We start from the raw sequence: 10588 nt of genomic DNA, 5'->3' as shown, positions 1-10588 counted from the left end.
TAAATTTAACCACCCCCCTACCCCCCCCCCCATCTTTACAATCCAATATATGCGGGTATGCCTGTACGTACATAAACATTTATGAAGGTCTGACCTGGAGGTTCTAGTCAAAGGCAGATTTATGATGAACTGTGTGTTCAATTAAACTCGTTGCTTTAAGTGTATACATATATAAAAGATATTTAAATGTATATATTACAAGATCACACACTCATTTTGAATCCACTAAATCCTGAATTTCTTTATGTTCGAATCAATTTCCAGGCATAATATTAAAGATGCTCATTGATTGCCATTTAACCCTATCAGTTATAGCAAAGGAAAACCAAAACCATGGGCTGATAATGGAAACTATTTGTTAAGCTTTCAATTTTCATACCACTTCTAGAAATTCAAGGGGAAAAAAAAGGATACACTAATCAAAACAAAATATAAAGGGCAATCTGGTACACAAAATATCTCACATTCACATAAAGCTCGGGAAAAGGCCATACACCGAGGGGTGTAATGTAGACAGCCTATCCTAATGTAAGTATTAATGACTGCTCCACGGTTTAAACCCGTGACCTATAGTCAAAACAAAATATAGTGAGAATTAAATCTGGCATTGTTAAAAGAAAATCTCAGCACGTAGATGTCGAAGAAGAAGTTTGAGGTTTAATGGAGGCTAATGAATAGTTATCTTTTGGTTTTGTCTTTGTAGTTTCTTCTTCATCCTTGAAAATATGGCTGCACCTGCACTCCACGCTACAAAATGCCCTATCACCCCTGTTCATGCAAGTATAAATTCAGAACAAGAGACCATTTCATGTTAAACTTTAACTAAATGCATGTATTAATCTAATAAAAAATATTTACACAATCAAATTATTTGAGAATTCGTCTAAATATGGTTTTGACAATAATTAAAGAGATTACTTTTGTGGCAGCATATATTTTATCACACTATCAGATTAAGATGGCCAACAATTTTACATGTAAGTTATTAAAATATAATTATCCTAATTTAGTAACTCAAAAAATATAATAAATTAAATGACATGTTATAATCAATCAAATATAATTATATTTAAAAAAAAATAATTAGATTCTCAAAAATATATGTATATATATAAGTTAATTCCTATAAAAAAAAATGCTATTCCTTTTGTCTCATATTTTCCTTTTTAGTCTATCATAAAAAATAACACTGTTTAATATTTAAAAATACTTTAACTTTAAACTTCACATTTTACTGATTTTGTACCCACAAAAATGACTACATGCTTTACACCAACATATTCAAAAATCATTCTTTTCTTCTTAAATTTCAAGCCACTCAAAAAACATCACATAAAATGGGAAGGAGGGGTTCTATGAACGTATTATAAATATGTAAAACCACGTTAATACAATTAAAAGAAAAAATCCCTTACACTCTTCTCCAATCAAATCACCAAAAGTGAATCTTTTTAACTAATGAAGAAAAAAAAGGAAATATAAAGCTTCTTACTTGTACATGTAGATGTCTTGGCCAGGTAAGAGCTTCTGCTTACAAAGAAAACAAGAATCCAAAAACCCACAATTAGTAGTGGCCATGGCTATGGCTGCAAAAGAGTTTTGAGTGGAAAAAGGAGAGGATATTGTAATGGTAGGAGAAAAAGGTTTGATTGTTACAGTACTGGTTTTGTTGACTATATTTGAAAAAGAAGATGTAGCACAACAAGTTGCAGTAATAGCCACATTTGTTTTCGTCCCAGTTATATTTTCATTGCCTTCGAGTATTACACTTAGTCCTACCATCTCATGGCCTTTTATGTATTTTCTGAAATAACCCTATATATGCTTGAAGAAGGGATATGGTATGGTGACTGATATTAATATATGGAAAAAAGCTCCTAAATATGACTAGAAGTGAAAGGGAAGAATTATATGTAATATATGGCTTCACGAACATAATCATCACTAAATTAGTATAAAATACATGTTTTACGAACATGATTATCACTAACAGGATCTAACTTGGTGTTGCCACGTTACCCCATTTTCTTTTACTCTGAACCGGTACAGTAAAATCAATAATTATCCATTTATCCTGCTCTTTTATCTCTTCTTTTGTCGTTTTCTTTAATTTTCCTTGTTAGTTTCATTGCATTATTATATTATTATTAATTATAGACATGAAATAATTATTGTATTATTATTATTATTCATAATATGAAATAATTATAGACCCTTAAAAGTTAAAACACGCATTGTATTATTATTATTATTATTATTATTTATTATTATTATTATTATTATTATATAAAATAAGTTAACAAAGATAATCTTATATTATTATTTGAATTTACAAAGGCGGAGTTAGGATTCGAACCTTATTATCACGACCCTGATTTCCCACCATCGGGAGTCGTGATGGCGCCTACTAATGTGAGCTAGGCAAGCCAACTATTGAACTAGTTACCTTTTTACCCATTATATACTCTTTAACATTCATAAAACAATAACGTGTAAACAGCGGAAAATTTAAAATAAGCGGAAGAAAGCAATAAAATATCTGAACATGAACCTAATACAATTGTTTAAGCCTTAATTATCCAGAACTGGTGTCACAGTACCACAGACGATCTAAGAGTGCTAAATACAAAGTCTGAAAATAAAAGATACACTGTTTCTGAAACAAAGAAATGAAACAGGAAGTAAAGGATAGAGGAGACGCCAGGGCCTGCGGACACCTGCAGGTCTACCTTGAATCTACGGTCCAAAGTCAACAGCACTGGGATCTGCACAAAAGAGTGCAAAGTGTAGTATCACCACAACCGACCCCATATGCTGGTAAGTGCCTAGCCTAACCTCGACGAAGTAGACACGAGGCTAGGACCAGACTACCAAACAAACCTGTGCAATTCAACTATATACAACGGAAAAGAGGTACAGAATTAAACATTCAAGTATGGGAGGGGTAGCATGCTGCGGGGGAGATATCAATTCAGAATAGAAAGATAACAGGTAAATGGAGAAACAATATATCTCGGATATCAACAGAGAACCAGAAAACAATCAGTGCACGACATCACCCTTCGTGCTTAGAACCAGAAAACAATCAGTGCACGACATCACCCTTCGTGCTTTTACTCTCGTCCTCGCCAAAGCAATCAAGTAATAAAAATGTGCACGGCATCACCCTTCGTGCTTTTACTCTCGTCTTTACCATATAATCAATATAATCGGCACGGAATGGTACATCATGCGGCACGACATCACCCTTCGTGCTTTACACTCTTTCCTCACAAAATCATACACGGCATAACCCTTCGTGCTTTAACACTCTCTTACCAAAACAATGCACGGCATCACCCTTTGTGCTTTAACTCTCTTCCTCACCCAAACAACAATCACAAACAACAAGGCAAGGAGATGAATGAAATTTGCAATAAGAATCCCGGCAAGGGAACAATAATTCAACAACAAGTCCCGGCAAGGGACAACCTCAAAACAACAACAACAATATCCCGGCAAGGGAGTCAATATAATGATTCTTTCATCTCCTTTCACCTTTGTTTCACAATTCACTTCACAACTCGAGCCAATGCTCCAAAAGGTTTCAATTACCGTTCATACTTTCACAATTCGTTATACAACTTGAGCCAACGCTCCTCAATGTTCATACTTCACAATTATTTCCACAAACTTTGCCCAACAAATAGAAATCATCACCAAAGCATGAATAATACAACGAAGTCACGATAATCACATTATAAGACTCACGGGCATGCTAGACATCAACGTATAGATACTCGTCACCATGCCTATACGTCGTACTCAACAATTACCGCATAGCAAATAGGACTCGACTCGTAATCCCTCAAGCTAAGGTTAGGCCAAACACTTACCCCGATGCCACGAACACAATTCACGTCTCAACTATCGCTTTACCCGTTGATTCCACCGCCCAATCCGCTCGTATCTAGTCACAAGTTACTTAATTACATCAATACACGCTAAATGAATCAATTCTAATGCATGAAGATGAGTTTTCTAAAGTTTTACCCAAAAAGTCAAAAATTACCCCCGGGCCCACATGGTCAAAATCCGAGGTTCGAACCAAAACCCGATTCCCATTCCCCCACGAACTCAAATATATAATTTGTTTTGAAATCGGACCTCAAATCGAGGTCCAAATGCCTTTTTTTTTTTAAAAAACCTAGGTTTTACCCAAAACACTCAATTTCCCCATGAAAATCATTGATTTTGAGTTGAAATCATGTTAAAAGATGTAAATGATTGAAGGAAACAAGTTAAAATTGACTTACAATCGATTTGGAAGAAGATTTGTTCTTGAAAAATCGCCCTAGGGAGTTTGTGTTTTGAAAAGATGTGAAAAATGGCTGATTTTCGGCTAAGTATAAAAAGTTGCAGGGTGGAGATATGGGAATTGCGAACAAGGGTTTGCAATTGCGAATCCCGACCTCTGCTAAGTTGGGAATTGCGAAAGAAGTGTCGCATTTGCGACTGAGGTTTCGCATTTGCGACTAAGAAGGATCCAGGCGGGTGTCGCATTTGCGACAAATACTTCGCATTTGCGGAGAAGGCTGCCCAGGCCACCTCTCGCATTTGCGATACATGGCTCGCATTTGCGAGCTCGCATTTGCGAGACAGGCTTCGCAAATGCGAAGCCTGCAGGTCTGAAGCATACCAGCAATTTCCTAAGTTAAGATTTCACTCCGTGGTCTATCCAAAACTCATCCGAGCCCTCGGGGCTCCAAACCAAACATGCACACCAACCTAAAAACATCATACGGACTCGCTCGTACATTCAAATCGCTAAAATAACATCATCAACTATGAATTTAGCATCAAAATCATGAAATTTCCTTATGAACTTCAAATTTCCAATTTTCTCAAAAACGATCTGATTCACGTCGTTTCAAATCCGTCTCTTACCAAATTCCACAGAACTATCTTAAATCACATATAAGACCTGTACCGGGCGGCGGAACCAAAATACGGCCCGATACCATCAAGTTCTAATCACAATTCATTTCCAAATCTCATAAACAATTTCAAAAATTAATTTTCTTTAAAAAATTTATTTCTCGGGCTTGGGACCTCGGAATTCGATTCCGAGCAAACGCCCAAGTCCCATATTTTCCTACGGACCCTCCGGGAATGTCAAATCACGGGTCCGGGTCCGTTTACCCAAAATATTGACTGAAGTCAACTTAATTCATTTTAAAGCCAAATTTTATCATTTTTCATAGATTTTCATATATAGACTTTCCGGCTACGCACCCGGACTGCGCACGCAAATCGAGGTGATGCTGAATGAGGTTTTTAAGGCCTCGAAACGCAGAATTTAATTTAAAAACAAGTGAACACTTATGAGTTCAGAATTATAATTCTTTTAAGGTATTGGATCCTAACTCAATAATTCATACAATAGTCATTGAATTTTTTAATACAAATACAGAGTTTGAACAAAAGCAATTGAATTCGACTGAACCTGCCACCAACATTGTAGCTCTGCCCCCGAGAATACATATCCAATCCTAGTTGAAAGAATGAATGAGCTACAATCTATAAATAGTGAGTAAATTATCCATTTAATTTCTATAAATGATCCTATTAATCAAAACCACTTGCATTTAAGGCCTAACGAACTTTCACCCTTTTCTAGAAACTAGCATGCAAGCAACTCTAATAAGAAAGTACGCAAGAGTTATTTTTTCATATCATTTTTCAATTTTGAATTACTCCTCTGGTCCAAAATAAGTAATTTTTTAATTTTTTTTTGGTGGTCCAAAATAAGTAATTTTTTCAGATCAAGAATGAATTAATTATTTTTTTTCCTACATTGCCCTTGGAGTAAATAGTGTTGGAGTATGTGTTAGGAGTGTTTATGTGAAGAGATAGTAAAGGTTAATATGATCAATTTTATTGCTAATTAATGTTAAACGGTGAATTTCTTAATATGTGTGAAAACAATCAAAAAATCACTTATTTTGGACCGGAGGGAGTATACATTATCGAACTAATTTTTTCACACTATTCCGTTGTCCAAAAAATATTTACATAAAACATGAGATTAATAAACCTATATGTATATTTATATATGTTTACCCTCAAAATCGAATAGTAATTGAATTTATATGCGATTTTAAGGATACGTAATATAATTTGACACAAATTGAGAAAACAGTTCAATATTAAAATCAATGACAGAAAACTAAATGCAAACCACACAAGTTGAACAATGTTAGCCTTCAAGGTTGGTCACCCTCGAGTTAGAAAATGCCTCAATCGATGTCAGAACAGAAAAACAAGATAATGAGAACTAGAAATAACATTGTATTGCCTTTTGATGTGTGTTACCATGTCTATTACAAATAATCAGACCCCCTTTATATAGTAGGGGAGTCCTACTTTAGATAAAAGTTTACAAAAGATAAGAAATATCATGATTTGCTAATTAATCGGTCTCTTGTTGATGCGTGCCGAGATTCCCGTCGTGATATCCGACCGATTATAGATATTTTGCCTTTCCGTTATACGGTCCGATAATATTTCCTTTAGTTTGATCGGAATCGGGGTCGGTTCCGGAGCTACGGGCTCGATGATCTTGGAGACGCATGCTCTAACTTCGTACCTTGGTTCGATATAATCTAGGGTCGATCTTTAACCCATCACGTTTCAGCCCCGATCTGCCATGCAACAGATGAGTCCGGTTTCGACCATCTACAGATAGTCCCCTCGTATTTCGGAGAGTAAATGACGAGAAACGATGTGAGCCCCTGATCTTCGTCTCAATTCTTCGCGCCAGAAACGACAAAACTGATGAAATATCTCGTCAGTCACGTCTTTAATGGCATTTAATGTTCGTTAGTTGCTGGTTGGCCATTACGGGTTTTGAATCGTCGTTTGCAAACTATAAATACTCCAACTTTCATTCATTCAAACTTTACATTTAAATCTCTTCTACTCTTACTCTAAAAAAAAAACCTTTGCATTCTCTAACACTTGCACCAGATTTCTTGAGGCCTTTGCAAGAATTTTCGCCTATCTTTATTTCAAAACATTAAGCGTGACCTTTTAACTTCCGCTTCTTCATCTCTATTCAAGAGAAAAATAGTGAAAACTTCTAAGACAGTTCCATAAAAAGAGATTGCCTCTTCATCACACCCAACCGGTGAGGGACCAGCGAGGGAACCTTACCTTGAAGGAGTTTGTTCCTGTTGGGTGCTCGCCCGATGCTGATTTCAAGGTTGAAAAAACTTCTTTGGTACCGGGTCGATGCGAGCCAGTCTCAAGATATATATGTTCGATCACCGATGATCTCCTCTCCAAGGTCAAAGAGGATTGCAACTAGATCGATAAACATGTGGTAGTGCCTTCGCTTGAGGAAGCAATTACTACTCACGTGGAGATTTTTTTAAGTGTTTACACTTATCCCTTCACGTTGGGTCCCTTAGGCCCGGTCATCATTGCCTTCTACAAGAGGTACGAGGTGAGCCTCGATCAAATCCATCCCTCTTTCTAGAGGATAGTAATTCTCCTCCGCTTTTTTTGTAAACAAAATTGAGGGGTGTCCCTTCACCCTCAATCATCTCACGCGCCTGTACAGTCCCCGACTCTATCGAGAGAGATTAATAAAACTTGCCCGCCGGGCCAGCAAGGCCCCATTCTCGAATATAGACGAGGATTGGAACCGAGGCTGGATGGGCCGATTCGTTCGAGTGAAGACCTCGTATCTAATCTCGGCCGAGGACATGCCATTTTCTGAAAAATGGAACATGAAATGTAAGTATAACTTTACCTTAAAGATTTTGTTTATTGTTTTCCTTTTTCCTTCCTTATTATCGATGTTTTGTGGTGCAGCCGTTGCTCGAATGCCGAATGTAGTTCCTCGACTCAAGGAGTGGGTCGAGGACCTCGTATCGCGGAAACATATTCCGAGCGCACGTTGCGCGAACTGTCGAAGGGCCGGTGGGAGGCTCGTTCCCATGGTAAGTTCTCTTTTCCGATTTAATAATATTTGATTTTTTCCTCGTGCCGTTGAGTTCTCATTAGTTCCGTTTTCTTTTGCAGGTCTCCCCAAGGATGTTGCTATGAGGCCTCCATCCGGTGACGAGGATGTGCCTCTTGAGTCCCCTGCTCTAAGGCAGGGAGATGAGAAGAAAAGGAAGAGGCCCTTGAGTTCTCCAAGCTCAGAAAAGAAAAAACCAAAAAGGAGGCTGGCGCGCAAACCTAAGGAAAGCACCAGAACTCTACCCTCAGACTTGGTGCACCGGCTGAGGGATGAGTCCGAAGAAGAAGAAGGGAATTCCAAGCTTGTGGCCCGCTTGCGGTCAGGTGTCATGATACGAGAGGCCTCCGAACCGGCGAGCGCTGAAACTGAGTTGTCTCGATTTTGGGAGGCCGATGAGAGAGCTTTAGCCAAAGCTCTTGAACCAAAAGGGAGCAAGGCCATTCTCCCTCGATATAGGGAGGCCGGTAATGAGATCGTAGCCGGTTCTTCCTGGACAGTGGGTAATGCACCGAAGGGCGTACCCGGAGTAATAGACCTATCCGGTTCGCCATTATTTTCTGATTCTATGATTGCCGATGCTCAGGTGCTGAAAGAACGATCCACCAAAGATCACAAAGGGCGGTAGACCCCTTTAACAATTTCTTTGACGGCGTGGACTCTACTGCTACGGAGGACGTCACTGGGTTGGGTGATATACCGGTGCCGAATAAGAGTCCATCGAGTGGACCTACCTCGAGCCCGAAATTAGTCAACCGGTTATCAGCGCCGAGTTTGAATCCTGACTGGAAGCAGTCAATCATCATGTCCATTCTGGAAGATGCCCGGGTTTTATCTACCCTCGTGGGGGTGGCTAGTTATCTTCGGTGCTTGGTGACCGAGGAGGATCAGGCCAGATGAATGAGGTGGAAGTGCCTTGTTTGTTCAACGAAGCCCAACATGCATTAAATTGGGTAACCTCAGATATCTCTCAATAATTTCTAGTGTGTACTTAGATTATTTTGTAGATGATTGTGACTCCTCTCCCTGTGTTTGTAGGCTTTGGTACTCTTCCATAAAACGTTCCTCCGATACCGGGAAGAGCTGAACCAGTACGAGGCTGAGATTCGAGGGCTCACTGAGAAAAGAGACACTTACAAACTTCTCAGTAAGCAAAGAGAAGGGGAGGCTAAGGGCCTCCGGGCTGAGTTAGAGGCGGCTCGAAAAGAGCATGCCGACCTGGCTGAGCAGGTAAGAAGAATTTTTGAAGTTAGTGACGACGAATCGGACAAGGTAACTAATGGTTCGAAACCCGCAGGTCCAACAAAAGATCGACAAGATCGGGCAGCTCCGGGAGGAGGTGGATGCGGTAAAGGCTGAGGCGAAGAATGGAAAAAGCACATGGATTGCCTAGCCTCAGAAAAAGAGACCGCTCGGGCCAACTGGCTTCGGCTGAAGTTCAGCTCTAAGGTATAAAGGAGAAGTCCTTGGCACAGGCCAAAAAGATCGAGGAGCTCCAGTCCCAGTTGAATTCGACCATCTCTGATCGAGAAAGTCTGGCCACGGATCTTGAAGCAGCCAAGTCGGAGGCCAAAGTAACTAAGGCCAATACTGATGAGATGGTGGCCATTTATAAGGCTGCTGCCGAGGCTGCTCAGATTCAAGCAAAAGACATCACCAAGCATGCTAAATGGCAATCTCGAAGGGAGGCCCTTGAGGAAATCCATGCTCGGGGTTTCGACCTATCCGCTGAGATCGAGAACGCCAAGGAGCTCGAAGTTGAGGCTAAAAAGTTGGCTTATCCCGAGGATAATAATGACTCCGAAGGTTTAGGCGAGTCCGAAGGCGGGGAAGATCCCGAGGGTGAAAATGCTGCCCTCGATGAGGACTAGGACACTTTGGTCTTTAGATGGTTTTATTTCTTGTTTTTTGCATATTTTGTTGAGGCCGTTCGGCCTTTGTAAAAAATTTTATCGGGTTGTTTGACCCTTGTAAAATGAATTTTGTTATGAATATATATAAGGCTTTCTTTCCCTTTCTCGGCTTTCGAATTTTTCCCTTTGCTTTCTTATTTGTATTCACAAAGACCAAAATGCCTTAGCACAAAATAATCATGTTATGTTCGAAGGTTAAAAAAACCTCACCTTTATATTAGTTTGTTTTAAGGCATTTTTTGGGGGTTCGGTGTTACCGGAAACTTCCTCCCAAAGTAAGTAGTTGAGATTATAGTTCGCCGAGGGTAGCCTTTAGAACTGGTTATGAAAATTTTCTTTTTGAAGGCCTTGTTTTTATTACGGGTCTCGGACGTCTCTGAGCCGTGTTTATATGGCCGTAGACTTTTAGTTCGGGTGTCCGCCAGTGGGCTTGCTTTCTCGAGTTATCCAGGCTTGCCTAAGATAACAGTCCCCGAAAGGGAATGGACGTGGCCTTTAAAATTCTGGGGTTGCCTAATAGGTCTTATGCCCCCAATGTCTATTAGCTTGAACCGTTCGAGTTTGTTTTCGAAAGGTAGTCCCCGAGCGAGAGAGTGATTGTTTGATCTTAGGCTAAGACGGCCCTTGGGCTCGTTACCTTTGGGGGATCAGAAGCAAGTAATTCTTTAAG

This window comes from Nicotiana attenuata, unplaced genomic scaffold (genome assembly GCF_001879085.1).
Source record: "Nicotiana attenuata strain UT unplaced genomic scaffold, NIATTr2, whole genome shotgun sequence".
NCBI lineage: Eukaryota > Viridiplantae > Streptophyta > Magnoliopsida > Solanales > Solanaceae > Nicotiana > Nicotiana attenuata.
Note: the sequence above shows the minus strand (reverse complement) of the source record.